Source organism: Meleagris gallopavo, chromosome 1, assembly GCF_000146605.3.
Source record: "Meleagris gallopavo isolate NT-WF06-2002-E0010 breed Aviagen turkey brand Nicholas breeding stock chromosome 1, Turkey_5.1, whole genome shotgun sequence".
Lineage (NCBI taxonomy): Eukaryota > Metazoa > Chordata > Aves > Galliformes > Phasianidae > Meleagris > Meleagris gallopavo.
In genome coordinates this window covers 96,742,678-96,754,248 of record NC_015011.2, presented here as the reverse complement: position 1 = coordinate 96,754,248, position 11,571 = coordinate 96,742,678, and the positions used below count along the sequence as shown (strand labels likewise).

General features: G+C 37.6%; 1 long non-coding RNA gene across 2 annotated transcripts in view; it reads right to left on the bottom strand.

Annotated features, from left to right (window-relative positions):
- The window catches only part of LOC104913987, a 232,537-nt gene that overhangs the window by 56,423 nt on the left and 164,543 nt on the right, over positions 1–11,571 (bottom strand). For both annotated transcript variants that reach the window (XR_795754.3, XR_795756.3), the window contains one exon: positions 3,825–3,873. This is a non-coding gene — a long non-coding RNA (uncharacterized LOC104913987). The remainder of the gene's footprint in view (positions 1–3,824; positions 3,874–11,571) is intronic.

The window sequence follows — 11,571 nt, the reverse complement described above, 5'->3', positions numbered from 1 at the left end:
TCGTTTTTACAGTTTGTGAACAAATCTCTGCATTTGAAAATCAAGCAGAGAATGATTAGCTGGATTGCATGGATCAGGCATAACACTGGCAATCAGATTTCCTGTGTGAAAATTGTGAATCCAATTTTCACTCAATGACTGTTCTTTATAATGGTCTTTGTGTCAGCCAGCAACCTGATGTGCTAGAATATTCTTAAAATGGTAACATTTCTGAATGTTTCAAAGAAGCTGTGTGTGAGTACCAAAAACTTCTCAGCGACTTTTCATGCCACAGTTACCAGAGCTCTCCTAAAGATTTTTTTTCCCAAAATATCTATTTAGAACTTCTAATATTTCAAGAGGATTCAACATTAACTCCTTCTAATGAAGACAGAGGTTTCCACCAGCAGCACAGCTGAGCATGAAATGCAGATTTAATATGAAATAATTAAAAGCAATAATTTTCATGGTGCATTTTTTATGTCCATGTGGAAAATATCTTGTCCATAATCTGTGTACTGTACAGAAATTGTATACTAATACAACACACTCGTTCTTTTAGCAGGTTTTCAGCACCTCAGAGAATACCAGTAGACTTGCAGTCTTCAAAATACAGCTTTTTGAGAGAGCTAGTTATAGTAAGAAAAGTTTTTGAAAGTGTCTACAAAAAATCCTGTTACTGCACAGTACTGCAGTTACAATCCAATTCCTCAGTTTCTTAAGGAGTCCTACATACACAAGTGTGGCTAAAACATGAAAAAATATAGTGCCTGGCTTAATGGTGTGTATAAACTAAGTGTCACTTTCCCTACTGTCTATTTGACTGAGACAGTATTGGCTTTTCAGCCACTAGGTAATTTTTCAGACTCACAAACACTAACAGAACAGAATGTTGAACAAAGCCATGAACAATCTTGAAGATACTTTGATTAATAGTTAGGTTGGTAGAGATATGTTCAAAGTTTCAAATCAGCACCCGTTTTGTTACCAGTAGAAAAGATCAGTTCTGTATTCCATGTTGAGCTGATCATACATCACCCATATTTGGCCACGCCCATTACCTCATCAAAACTTGTTCATAATCTGTGATCCAATTAATACAAAGACAGAATTCTGTCCGTGGAGCAGAAATATTCACTGTATTCTGTTCCTTTGCTTCTTAGAGATAATAATTATTGTAACTGTAGAAAATGAATAAATGAAACTAATCTGGTCAGCAAATGGTTCGTAACTATGTAACTCCTGTAACTCCTATGTATCTGATCTCTGTCTTCGGACTAATATTTTTTAGAACTTGACTGATAAGGAAGTACTTTGATGAGACTTCATTGACTGACAGATGCATAATACCCAAAAGCTACCGCCTCAGGTGATGGAAGGCCAGAGTAACGTAGAAGATGGGAAGAAGATGGAGAAAACAGTTTATTCAGTAAAAATGCAGATTAGATGATCCAGAAGAACTTGACTTCATTACTTTAATGAAAGAAAGCAATCAGGTTTTTTTAAAGATGGGCTTGGAAATCTCACTGAAATATACCGATTTTCATTTCAGGAAAAATGATTTAATGGTACTTAGAGAAACAAAGACTATCTAACAAATGAAATTAAATTTGTTATTTAAGCCATAATGATTTCTTTTCTCAAATTTTTCATATTGATGAGTAAATCAGTTATGATTCTAAATCAATCTAAGCATTACAATGTCAGTATAATTTTGAAAGGAAAGTGACATGACAAACTCATCAGGATGCACCTCCATTTAAGAAAGATAAGAATAGAGGTTATCAATAGCTTTTCTTTTTTTTTGGATAGGCTTGTTATAGTATCAGATTTATTAATTGTCAATAATTGTAGCATATTTTGAACCAAATATAAAAATATTTTCAAGCATAAGTAAGGAAACTTGGAGGAGCAGCTAACTAGAACATGTGGAAGATGAAGAAGAAGAGGGCCCAGATTTTGGAACTGAAAGATGTAAATTTAGCTCCTTGATCATTTGTCCCATGTTACCAGTCTTTCAATACGAAATGCTCAGGAGAAGTCTTTAAGATTAACATTTGAAATAACTAGATGTTTTTTATTCTAAGATTTCACTCCCTGCTTGTAATACTGATTGTAGAATAATTTGCAAATATATATATATTAATAATAATAATCTAGGAATATAATACTAGGGAAATTTAAACAGCAGCACTAGCTGAGGTGCATATCCAGTTCTTAAAGGAAGTAAAAGTATTGGAAACAGTGAATTTTCAGGAGAAGATTCAAAGGGAAGAGATTTCTCCTAGATAAACTGAAGTCAATAAAGCTTTCTGGGATATAATGACAAGATGATAAGAAACCACCTTATCTAGTATAAAGATGAATCCAACAGTACTGATAAAGAGGTAAAGCTATGGAACATTATAACATGAAACAAGTGAAATGTTTTCATAGGAATACCAAGGACGTGCTCACTCAGTAAATCTGCACATGATACCAAGTTTGGAGGAAGTGTTGATTCCTACAGAAAGATCTGGACAAGCTGGATTGCTGGGCTGTGTCCAGTGGGATGAAATTCAACAAGACCAAATGCCAGATCCTGTGCTTTGGCTACAACAAATCCAGATAACGCTACCGGTTTGAGGCAGTGGTTGAAGACTATTCAGTGGATAAGGACCCGGGGATATTGGTTGATGTTAGGCTGAACATGAGCCAGCAGTGCGCCCAGATGGCCAAGAAGGCCAACAGCATCCTGGCTTGTATCAGAAATAGTGATGCCAGCAGGAGCAGAAAGTGATCATCCCTCTGTACTCAGCCCTGATGTGGCTGTACTTCATGTATTATGTTTTGCTTTGGTCCCCTCACTATAGGAAAGACATTGAGGCCTTGGAGTGTGTCCAGAAAAGGGCAATGAAGCTGATGAGGGGCCTGGGGCATAAATCTTACATGGAGTAGCTGAGGGAGCTGAGGTTGTTCACCTTGAAGAAGAGGAGGCTCATGGGAGACCTTACTGCCATCTACAGACACCTGAAAGGATGTAGTGATAGCATGAGTGTTGGCTTCTTCCCCCAGGATGAGAGGGAATGACCTTAAGTTACTTTAAAACTACATGCAGATCAGCCTAACTCCATCACCATTTCTCTTAACAGTATAAGAGATAGCCAAAAAGAGTGTTTTCTGCCAACTGTATCTACAGCACAGAACAACAAACAATCAGACCATAAATCTGCAGGTTAAAGATACACCTTAGTATACCAACCTACAAACAATAACACTTTAAGTTGTTAATTTGCCTTTGGCATTGTGGTTTTGTACTGAAAATAAGATCATTGAAGGCGATTTCAGTCATTTCATAGTTTCATTTCATTACTTTCAGCTTTACAGAAATCTTGTTTATAAATTTTCAAACCCACTTCCCACTAATCACTCTACTGTTGCTGTGCCATTGCTGTGGTGTTAAAATACGATCTCTGGAGTTCTCTACAAAAAATTCTGTATGCAACACTGATATTCTGTTAGACGAGGGAGACTGACAACACCCAGCAAAAAAAAAAAACAAAAAAGCTCAATTTTAAAACGGTAAATATCAATAGAAAGTGAGAAAACTAGGACAAGAAAATAGAAGAGAATAAAAATAATCAAGCACATTTGGAAAACAAACTTCTTTTCTATCTGAAATTTATGGAATTTGCAAAATTTCAAAATACTTTTAAAATTGGAAATTGATGACAGCATTTTCAACATTTTAATAATAGACATTGTACATTTTCTCCAGCAATACAGAACTTTTTTTCAGAATTATTTGTTTGTCACCTGGAAAATGTTTTGACAAAAAAATGCTGTGACTATGTATATTTGCTTACCTGATCAGTTACAATCACAGCCCTGAAGAGAATGTACTGAAACAGAGATCTGTGGGGAAAAAATAAAAAGATGCTTAATTATGAGTTCTCTCCTTGATATTTTTGACAATAAATTAGAAAACGCAGTATGAAAAAAAAAACAAACACATTATTAAGATTGGAATGTGATTCATATAAATATTAGAAAATGCTGAATGTTTTGCTGACAGTGCAATTTCTGTTTCTTCAGTTATCAATATAGCATTCTTCCATCTATTGTGCAAATGAATATATAAAAATTCAAGTATTGATATTTTGTATTAATTTTGTTGCTTAATTTGAAGACTGGAGAGACATTGAAGAAGTAGTACTCAATCCTGATTAAAAATTGCTTTATATTGCTATGTTACATATTCTCTAATAACGATTGTTTTGATTGTGTCACAAACTTTGTGCAATTCAAATTCAGCAAATTCTTTTGGAGAGTTTGCACTGCTCTCATTTTACAGATGAGTTACTTGGTGCTAAGGGATCAAGCTGAAAAGTGAATACTTAATTGGAGTCACATGGGCCTAGTTTTTCAGAGGACTAAGCATTACACAGCACTTTATATATTGAAGGTACTGCTCACAGCAATTTCACTTGGACACGTAAATGCTAAACACTTCTGAAGATTAGATGCTAAATTGAGATTACAGAAATACAGGACATGCAATTGCAGACCACCTCCAAAAAGTTTATGCAGTGTACCTCAACAGGTGAAGTCTGTAGTAAACCTGAGGACTGCATTTTATTCTCCAGGGCTTTGATCAGCTATGTAGTGAGGCTCCTTTTCATGTCAAAAGCCTTGCTGAAGTCAAGGTACTCAACATCCAATACCCTTCCTTCATGTATCCAGACAATAATGACATCACAGAAGGCTACTATATAAGTCAAGCATGATTTTCCATGGTGAACCCATATTGATTATTCCTGATAAATCTTCTTTTCTTCCAGTTGCTTGGACATGGCATCCAGAATAAGTTGTTCCATCATCTTCCTAGGGATGGAGGTGAGGCTGACTGGCATGTAGCTTCCCAGCTCCTCCTTCCTGCTCTTTTTGAAGACTGGAGTGACAATGGCTCTCTCCAGTCCTCAGGCACCTCTCCCATTCTCCGTGACCTTTCAAAGATGATAGGGAGAGGTTTGCAAATCACTTCTGCTAGCCCCCTCAGTACACATGGGTGCATCCCATTAAGACCCATGAATCTGTGTGTGTTGAGTCTGCCTAGAAAACCTCTGATCCTCCTCAACGAAGGAGAAATCTTCCTTTCTCCAGACTCTCTCACTTATCTCCAGGGTTGAGTTTCCTGAGGGAAAGTCTCAGCAGTAAAGACTGAGGCAAAGAAATGTTCTCAGCCTTCCCTGATACCAGGGCATCCACCTCATTCAGCAGTAGATTCACATTTCCCAGTCTTTTTTTTTGTTATTAACATACTTAAACAAGCCTTTCTTGTTGGCCATAACCTCCTTCACCAGATTTAATTCAAGGCACTTAGCCTTCATTACTGCTTCCCTGTATACCTTGATAGTGTTCCTATATTTCTTCCAAGTGGACAGAGCCCCTTTTCACATTCTATAGACTTTCCTTTTTCCATTTGAGGTTTTCCACAAGCTTCTTATTCATTCATGCAAGTCTTACTCTGCAACAATCTTGAGCTTTGAGGAAGTGGTGCTTGAATGTCAACTTGCCCTGTTTCTTCCATGTAAGATCCTGAGTCCTACTCATAGCTACTGCATCCAAGGCTGTCCCAACATTCCCATTCCTAACCAATCCTTCCTTGTTTGTAAGAACAAGGTCCAGCATCATATCACTCCTCATTGGCTCCTCCAACATCTGAGTCGGAAATGTTTGGCAGTGTTTCACTAAACACTTACTGACCGTAAGGAAAATGTCTGACAAGAGAAACATAATTCAGTTCTGGCCCCTGGAAATGAAATCTGCTAATGGCAAGTGACATAAGAGGTCAATAAAAAAAAAGACTATTGTAACACAGAAGACATCTCTTACTTTCTCCTGAGACTAAAGATTCCGGCATACTGAAGATCAATCATCATATGAGCACCTGTGCAGATGTCTTGCATTTTTGACTAAAAAGGAAGCTAGGGGCCATGATGCAGAGAATTCAGGTATAGACCAGCAAACAGTAGCAAGGAAGGGTATGAACAAACTGCAAACTCTGTCCCATCAGCACAACTTCCAGCAAACCCTAGAGATTATCCTGCAAATAAAACCCTTCCTTTTGGTGCATTATCATCCTCTGATGCAGTAACATTATTTTATCTTAGGTTAAAAGTTGAGATTGGTCAAGCAGCCTTGAGCTGGAAAGATTGTATCCTCACAATACAATTTTCTTTCCACACACCAGTCTGTAGTTCTTAGGGACTTCCACCCTCTTTTCAAAAAATTTACCATGGGACTTATCTTCTGTGTTCCTAGTTAGCTACAATCCCATTCCTGGTTTGTACCACTGGAACCATTCAGATGTTTTAGTCAGTGTAGACAAGAAAAGTTTCTTTGCTCAAATTGAATGGTAAGAACATTTTTAGCAGCTTAGTATCAGAAGAGTTTGAGCAAATACAAAAACAGTGACAAGATGACTGATGATAGGATAAATTCAACAGTGATCATTTTGCTGATGTTCTACACAGAAGAACTGCAATGAACTTCACCAGAAAAAAATAAACAAACAGAAAACATAATCAGAACCCATGTTTTGTTTATGATCCTCCAGAGTGATTAAATTTGTCCTCTGCAGTAAAAATTGCAAGAAAATATCCATCTCCCCATGCTAACCAAAAGCACAACTTCCTGAGAAAAGCTAGCATTTTGTGCAGTTAATGCCAACATTCTTGTTGAAGAACATTCATCTACGGTTTCTAGATATTATTGAAAAAGAAATTTTGTATTTGAACTCCAGCCACACCTTAGTCATTCATGGTTACAGTGCAGAACAAGAGAAATCAGAGATAGTGCTAACAATTAAATTTGTTCAGCACTGAAGAAGAAATTATCTTTTATTGTTAGACTTTTGGTTAGCCTGTCAGTAACATGACATGCATGAAAACTACCAAGAGTAAGTGGATTAATGATAGACCAGATGTGATTTGCTTATTTTGGCCAGATCTTAGAACTGGGATGGATACCCATCTCTGCTGATGCAGGCATCACTGCCAGCATTCTTCTAACAGCCTGGAGCATATGACTCTGCTCTGGGAAAAAAAAAGGAACCTTTTTGCATCAGCAGCATATGTAAGTATTATGTTACAGCCTCTTTCCAAACAGAAATTATTGCTCACCCCTTCTTTTTCTGGATTGCTAAGAGGAAAAAACAAAAACAAAAACAAACAAACAAACAAACAAAAAACCCACGGATTCTTTACCTTCTAGTTAATCACAAACAAACTTATCCTCGCTAAAGGAAGAGGCATCATGAAGAATATGACAGGGGAAGACAGATTTTTTTGCCCACAGTTTAATCCACACAGGAAATGAAGTGAGTTTGCTTACCAGTCTGCAAAGTCTACAGACAAAATAGACAAGTTCTTTTTTTCCCAAACGGAGCATATGCAATAAAATATAAAGAGCATGAGAGTATTGAGACAATGATCACAGTAGATTCAATTTTTTCAGTCATTTTTCAAAGAATAGTGTTGTTATTCTCTTTTTATACTTTACGTAATTGATAGTAATCCTATTTTATGCATATTCATTTCAAGTCACTTATAAACAGATTTGCAAAACTATTGATTTCAATGGGAGTTAAGGGCTAAATATCTTTATATGGAGCCACAGCCTTCATCCTATTAAATCTCTAGATTTACTGTTTGCACACAAATCATTATAAAGCAGGCATTATTCAAGGAAGAACTCAATAGCAAGAGAAGAGCCCAATTAACTAGGAATTCAATGTAATTATGGAAGTTCGGAACTTGCCTGGGGACATGTTTGCCTGCAAATCATTGGGGAAGGATGAAAAGGGAATCGTTTGTTTCATCTTCCTTTCCAAAGTATCATTTTCATGTTAGCTCTACATTATTAGTTTTTAAAACCTGAAGTATTAGAACTCCTACAAAGTCACAGGGTAGGAACAGAGGTGCCATTAACTGGATTTCTGGGGGTTCTTTTTTTGCAACACTAAAACAGTGGAGTTAATCATATTAATAGCTAAAAGCAACAGACGGGAGTTCTTGTCTATAGCTCTTGGTTGTTTGCTGATAATTAAACTGACTTTTCTGACCCTGGTCTTATGGAAGTTAAAGTTAGGTCTGCAAAAATAATACAGGAATACACACTGTAAAGCTTAAACTTCTCCCCTCCAATTATACACCCCTTTGAAAACAAAACAAAACAAAACAACAAACAAACAAACAAAATAAAACAACAAGAGAAATAAGAACTGAGGGCCACTGACTAATAAAAGTAAGGAATTTTTGTAAGTACTGGAAACTGCTTTGCTCTCATAGATTCTAGTCTTTCTATAAATAATTAAAAAACCCTGTAAATCTTCCAACTAAGAATGTAAGGTCAATAGATAAAATAAATCTATCAGTCTACATGGCTGCCTAAGGGACACCAAAAGAGCCAAGGAGATGGAGAATCACAGCTGAGTAGCTTCCTGAAAGCTGCAAGGCATTTAAGGACAGCATCTATGTCATTGTGCCGTGTTTTTATGTCCATTTTAAACATAAATTTGTGATGGACTCCATACGGCTTATTAGATCAGCAAAATACTTGTCTGGTTTCAAACACAACAATGTGTCCACTGCAAAGTCCTGCAAGTCCAGCCTGGAATGATTTTTAACCTTGTGTCAGCTACCTATGGCTCTCCGATTTAGGAGATGCTCTCATGTGGCATTCAGATATATCATAGTACATCACCCAGAGGATGACAGAGGATGCCCAGTTCATGCCATGACTGAAGCCACGCTGGAGCTGAGCACTACCAGTTCTGAGAAGAGACTGCAGCTTGCTGGCTATGCAGATGGCCCTGGCACTTGAGTTTCACCATGACACAAAGTCCTATCTAACTGGATTCACTTCACTCAGTGGGCAAAGCTCTGGTACTCCATTTGCACTATTTGTAACAGGAACTAATGTAGCAAACATGCAAAAGCTTGTGCTATTTAGCAGGACACACTCCTACCCACAAAACTGAACAAACACCATGGTTGTTCAGTAACACGGGTTCTACTTCAGTTATGCAGAGCTAAAATAAAATAAAATAAAAGTTACATTACGTGGCACAGATATCTCCACTATAAAGCAATCTAAAAATTAATTCAGATTAAGTTATTTACTTTTTTCAAATTCTATATTTCAAGAGCAAAAGACAACTGGTATTAAAGACGGTTACAACTACATGCCTAAATAGTCAACACAATCCTCTTGATTTTACTATGTTGGGGGAAAAAAAAAAGAAATTATCTACCAGTACGTAGTATACCAATAAAGCTGAACTGAATTCTCCTGCAGGTTTGCATGAACATGCACAAACTATTTTGTAGGATTTTCTTTATATGTGCATTTTGCATTTTGTGGACAGCTCTGTCTCAGAAACATAATATAAAATTGACACAAACACTGTATTAAACTGATTGAACTTCTTCAAGGTTCTTGCAACTCTTCACTGATTTGGGGGAGAGAATTTCATACATATCTCTTGCTGAAGAGGAGCTCTGCAGAGAGGGACCTGGGCGTCCTGGTGGATGACAGGTTGGCCATGAGCCAGCAGTGTGCCCTTGTGGCCAAAAAGGCCAATGCCATTCTGGGGTGCATTAAAAAGAGCGTGGTCAGCAGGTCGAGGGAGGTGATCCTCCCCCTCTACTCTGCCCTGGTAAGGCCTCATCTGGAGTACTGTGTCCAGTTCTGGGCTCCCCAGTACAAAAAAGACAGGGATCTCTTGGAAAGAGTCCAGCGGAGGGCCACAAGGATGGTGAAGGGCCTGGAGCATCTCCCCTACGAAGAAAGGCTAAGTGAACTGGATCTGTTTAGCCTTGAGAAAAGACGACTGAGACGGGATCTGATCCAGGTCTATAAACATCTATGGTGTGGGGGGCAGAGTGGCAAGGCCAGACTCTTTTCAGCAGTGTGTGGAGACAGGACAAGGGAACGGCCAGAAACTGCAGCATAGGAAGTTCTGCACAAATGTGCGCAAGAACTTCTTTACGGTGAAGGTGACAGAACACTGGAACAGGCTGCCCAGGCAGGGAGGTTGTGGAGTCTCCTCTGGAGATACTCAAGACCTGCCTGGACACCTACTTGTGCAACCTGGTGTAGGGAACCTGCTTTGCAGGGGGTTGGACTTGATGATCTCTGGAGATCCCTTCCAACCCCTACAATTCTGTGATTCTGTGATTCTGTGACCTTTTCAGTGAGCCTTTCTGAGGCTTCAACTTTATTTCAGTTGTTAAATTAGGGGTAAAATTATACTCAAATATTGCCCTACGCAATGTCTATGTGTAGATTTGGCTCTGCAAAATGCAGATTCCTTCTACAATACATAGACTATCAGAACAAAAATAGAAAACTGTTTTCCTTTTTGTTGGTAGTAGTTTCACTTAGTGCTAAAAAAGGATGAGGCCTTTTAAGTAAAAATAGTTTTCTTCTCCTTAAGTACTAAAACAGGATTATTATTTTTATATACTTACTATGGATAATATTGAACTGCAAGCCCACTGTAGTGAAAAAAAGAGAAAAAAAACAACACTGCACTGCATCTTAAAGAGGATCAGAAGGCACATCCACAAATTCCACAGCCTCTAGTACTGAAAGCTACTTTGTGGGGCACCTGCAGCACATCTACATCCAGATAACCATCCTCCATTCTGTAGGTGCCCAAGAAGACATTCCATTTCTCTTCAAAAGGCAAGCAGTAGATTTGTGTTTTTCTATTGCTCTCCACAGCCTCACTGCCAGTTCAGAAGTGTCTCCTTGTGGATATGACACCCCACATCTAAAGGCTCACAATAGGCAAAAGCATCCTGCATCACTCTTCCAGACCCACACTTAGGGACCAATACAACATGGTGCTTGACTTTGTATTTCACTTAGTGATTGACAATGCTGTTTGTAAAAAAGCTTAATCATGACTCTCTCCCTTTTAATAAGCCCCTTATATCCCAGACCATTCAAGCTCAGTGATATGGTACACCTACAGTATGTGCAACATAAAGCAGAATATGCTGTTAAGTATAGAAACTACACAAAAGTAATAGCTCACAGAATGATTTTAGATACCTTGCTATAGACACAGACCAATTCCATTAAATCCTATAACCAAAAACATCCTGCTCAGCCCTAGCTCATTATGTCATCATTTCTTTTTGATAATAAAAAAAAACAATAATAATAACAGCTAGCACTACACTAGGAATTTATCCAATAGAATAACTGTGTAAGATTTTTGGCACTATTTCAGTTAGGCTTTGTAATTTGTCTTCTGACATTTTTTTAGTATACCACATGAACAAACAAATGCATTTCAAAAAACTGTAAAGCCACAAGTTACATAATGATGTATGAGAAGTGGAATCTGTTTTAGCTCCTAACAGGTATAATTAGCATAATAGAAAATAATCATGTTGTATTTCAATGCATCTTTAAAATGTTCAGGATGTTTTATGCTCTCAGTAGTTGATTCGTATTTACTTACGTTCTTGTTAAACAAAGCCTGTTCAGGAACGGTACATAGAGCTGACAGCTAAACAGCAAATTGCTTTTTTTTTT